Consider the following 4,992-nt stretch of genomic DNA (forward strand, 5'->3'; position numbering starts at 1 on the left):
AATTGGGATACTCATACTAGCATGAGAATTATCAGTCATTTTTTAGAATGACTTCTTTTTTACACAATGTCTTTCATTTGGAAGGCAGAAATGCATAGAAAGTCAATAGGTAATAACAGTTCCTTTACAAATCTGAATTACCCTAAGTCTCCCAATAAAAATGGTACCTCACTTGTAGGGATAGGCATAGTGCACACGACAGGAAATGGCTCAAAACCCAACGTGAACATACCACATTTTCCCAATGCAAAATTACCCTTTTTTAGCAAAGTGCCTAGCTCTAGTTTTTTAACCCTAGCTCTGCCGGCACCTAGGGAAACATAGCAAGCCTATACATTTTTGAAAACTAGACACCCAGGGGAATCCAGGATGGGGTGACTTGACTGCCTCCCACCAGGTTCTGTTACCCAGAATCCCTTGCAAACCTAAAAAATTGCAAAAAAAACGCATTTTCCCCACATTTCTCTGGTGGAAAGTTCTGGAATCTGTGTGGATCCACAAATTTCCACCCACCCCGCATTCCCCAAAGTCTTCCGAGAAAAATGGTACCTTACTTGTGTGGGTCAGCCTAGTGCCCGCGACAGGAAACGGCGCAAAACGTAAGGTGGACACACCTCAATTTCGTAGCGAAAAATGACCCTTTTTTGGCAAAGTGCCTGGCTGTAGGTTTTGAACCATAGCTCTGCCGGCACCTAGGGAAACCTAGCAAACCTATACATTTTTGAAAACTAGACACCCAGGGGAATCCAGGATGGGGTGACTTGACTGCCTCCCACCAGGGTCTGTTACCCAGAATCCCTTGCAAACCTAAAAAATTGCCAAAAAAACACATTTTCCCCACATTTCTGTCATGGAAAGTTCCGGAATCTACTTGGATCCACAAATTTCCACGCACCCAGTGTTCCCCAAAGTCTTCCGAGAAAAATGGTCCCTCACTTGTGTGGGTCGGCCTAGTGCCCGCGACAGGAGTCGGCGCAAAACGCAATGTGGACACACCTCAATTTCGCTGTGAAAAATGACCTTTTTTTGGCAAAGTGCCTAGCTGTAGTTTTTGAACCATAGCTCTGCCGGCACCTAGGGAAACCTAGCAAACCTATACTTTTTTGAAAACTAGACACCCAGGGGAATCCAGGATGGGGTGACTTGACTGCGTCCCACCAGGTTCTGTTACCCAGAATCCCTTGCAAACCTAAAAAATTGCCAAAAAAATGCATTTTCCCCACATTTCTCTGGTGGAAAGTTCTGGAATCTGTGTGGATTCACAAATTTCCACCACCCCGCGTTCCCCAAAGTCTTCCGAGAAAAATGGTACCTCACTTGTGTGGGTCAGCCTAATGCCTGCGACAGGAAACGGCGCAAAACGTAACGTGAACACACCTCAATTTTGTAGCGAAAAATGACCCTTTTTAGGCAAAGTGCCTAGCTGTAGTATTTTAACCATTTCTCTGCCGGCACCTATGGAAACCTAGCAAGCCTATACATTTTTGAAAACTAGACACCCAGGGGAATCCAGGATGGGGTGACTCGACTGCCTCCCACAAGGTTCTGTTACCCAGAATCCCTTGCAAACCTAAACAATTGCACACGAAAAACACATTTTCCCCACATTTCTCTGGTGGAAAGTTCTGGAATCTGCGTGGATCCACAAATTTCCACCCACCCCGCGTTCCCCAAAGTCTTCAGAGAAAAATGGTACCTCACTTGTGTGGGTCGGCCTAGTGCCCGCGACAGGAAACGGCGCAAAACGTAACATGGACACACCTCAATTTCACAGCGAAAAATGACCCTTTTTTGGCAAAGTGCCTAGCTGTAGTTTTTGAACCATAGCTCTGCCGTCACCTAGGGAAATCTAGCAAACCTATACATTTTTGAAAACTAGACACCCAGGGGAATCCAGGATGGGGTGACTTGACTGCCTCCCACCAGGTTCTGTTACCCAGAAACCCTTGTAAACCTAAAGAATTGCCAAAAAAACACATTTTCTCCACATTTCTCTGGTGGAAAGTTCTGGAATCTGCGTGGATCCACAAATTTCCACCCACCCCGCGTTCCCCAAAGTCTTCCGAGAAAAATGGTACCTCACTTGTGTGGGTCGGCCTAGTTCCCGCAACAGGATACGGCGCAAAAAGCAACGTGGCACCTGGGTTTTTGGCCCGGTGCTCGGCGGCCACCTAGGGAAACCTACCAGACCCACATATTTCTGAAAACTAGACACCCGGGGGATTCCAGGGAGGTATAGCTTGCGTGGATCCCCCAACGTTTCCTTACCCAGAATGCCCTGCAAACCTCAAATTTAGCTGAAAAAAATCACCTTTTTCACACATTTTTGTGTGGGAAAGTTGAGGCATCACCGGGCTGACACAAATTTCCTACCACCCAGCGTTCCCCCGGGTCTCACGATAAAAACAGTGCCTCTCTCGTGTGGGAGACCCAAGTACCCGCGACAGTCAAGGGCCCAAAACATATTGACGCGACATGAAAATTGCCTAACTCAAAACGACCTGGTTTTGCAAGGGGGGTACCCTGGGTTTTTGGCCCGGTGCTCAGCGGCCACCTAGGAAAACCTAACAAACCCACATTTCTGAAAACTAGACACCCAGGGGATTCCAGGGAGGTATGGCTTGCATGGATCCCCCAACGTTTCCTTACCCAGAATCCCCTGCAAACATCTATTTTAGCTGAAAAAATCACTTTCCGGGGGTAGCTGTACTCTTTACAAATGCTGGCATTTTTTTAATTTAACAGCATAATGATGACAAATATTAGCACTTTTTTTTTCTTCTATTATGAATGATATTATTTTTCATTTCTTCTATTTAGATGTTTTTAATCATGAGAATGCAATGACACCGTTTGCCGGATAACAGTTTTAAAACTCTCCAACGTATGTACATATTAAGGACCTTATATGTGTTGGAAATCGAAACCTTTACAGCTTCACATTTTGTAATTTTTCCAACACGTGCACAAGTTAACCAGTTAAAACGTGAGCACATGGAAACTATAAAATCTGACATCTAAATAGGCGGAGCCACATCTTCGTTCCATAGACTACTCAATAACCAAAAAGTATATAAACCACACCCGTTGTTCGATTAGTTTCGTTTTCGCGAGTTATTTATCCGTGTCCATTCTGGGATGCAGGTTTCCTTTTCTAGCATCGGATTCTTGTTTTGCGGCAACAAAACATATTCCGGAGTTGTAAGTTGTTTGATTATGGCACAGTAGATATTTATAATGCGTAGCTATTTGTCAATATTTAAACATTTACATCTAGCAAAAAAAGGGTTATTGCATGTTTTTGCCTTTTTTCTATAATGTCAGCAGCTTGTTTTCAGAAACAGACAGATTACAGCAAACGTTGCTCCTTTTCTGGCTCCTTTCAGCTTATATATTGTGACTTTCTATATTATAATATTGACACTATAATTCACTTCAGAGGTGTTGGTGATCCGTCGGCGCAAACCCTAAAGATTTATAATTAACGTCACCAGCTTCCAGTTGTTAGTCTGTGTTAGAAATGGGGGTCTCTAGTTGGCAATGGCTGGCCACTGTCCAAGTAGGGACCCTGCTTCCTAAGTCAGAGTAAGCAGACTACACCCTTTGATAACCCCTGCTCAACCCTGTGGTGACATAGCACAAGCAGCTAGGCTTATCTCAGAGGCAGTGTGTGAAGCATTTATGACCATACACAGTGAAGAACACTACAAAGGGACACCACACAAGTAGTTATACAAAATAAGTATCTTTATATATAGACTTAACACAAGACCAATAACAGTAAAAATCCACAATACTAGAAAATAGGGTTACTCTTAAAATGCTGCAAAAATAGTTCAAGGTGTGCAAAGAGAAGTTCAGTTCAAGGCAGTGGTCACTGTGACCCGTTTACTCACAAGATACCTGGATTCTGTAGCAAAGCAACAAAAATGTCGCTAAGGAGTTGTAGCGATGATTTTCCTTACGCTAATCAGCGATGCGTTGAATCCTTGCCGCAAGGGAGGATGATGCGCTCGTTTGTGGGCTGGACAAGGCGACAAACTTCTGCACGCTAAGCCGGTGATGCAATAAAATCCTTGCCGCGAAGGGAGGATGATGCGCCGAGCCTGTTGCGTGTGCGATCTTCTTGCGATGAAAGAAAATGGCGCTCCGCGAGGGAGCGACGATCTTGATGCGATGCGGTGAAAATGGCGAACACTTGGCGTCCGCTCTGCGATGTCATGAAGCGATGAACTCAATGCGATGATCTTTGGTTAGCGAGCGTTTTGAGGCCCGCAAACATGCAATGCGATAATCTTCGGGTTAGCGAGCGTTTGGCAGCCCGCAGACAGGTGATGCGATGATCACCAGTAGCGAGCACTCGGCGGTAGCTGAGCGACGATTTTCCTTACGCTCTTCAGCTGCAGCGGCTCGCTAACGGGCGTTAGCAACGATTTTCAGCACTCTCTTCTCCACAGTAGAACTAGAGGCCCTGGAACTCACAGGAGCCTCACCTGCAGATAGAAATCCTCGCTGGGAGGAAACAAGAGGCTGGTGGTGGAGTCTGATGTGCCTGAGACTCCTGCAGGAGGCTAGCTCTCTTCTAGCCCTTGGGTGATTGCTGAAGCAAAAATAAAAGTTGCTTCGAAGTCCTTTTCCTCTTCTTCCAAGTCCAGTAGTAACCACTGCAGGCCAGTCCAAGAAACAGCAAACAAGCACAAGGACAGTCCTTCTCCTGCAGATTCCTTCAGTTACACGGACAGAAGTTCTTCTTGTTGTCAAGGAGCAATACAATTTGTATGGGTTTCAGCACAGATATTTATACCCCAAAAGTCTTTGTTCTAAAGAGTCACAAGTCACTAAACCCAGCCAGGAGCAGTTCTGCCCAGCCCTGGAGCACTTTGTTTACCAGGCTGCATCCTTCCTTTCAGAAAGAGGGGCTCTGCCATCAGACGCACAGTGGGAGGTGGAGCCAGCATTCACCTTGCCAGGCACAGCCCTATTCAAGTCCAG

The sequence above is a fragment of the Triturus cristatus genome, chromosome 2_2 (assembly GCF_964204655.1).
Source record: "Triturus cristatus chromosome 2_2, aTriCri1.1, whole genome shotgun sequence".
NCBI classification, from domain to species: domain Eukaryota; kingdom Metazoa; phylum Chordata; class Amphibia; order Caudata; family Salamandridae; genus Triturus; species Triturus cristatus.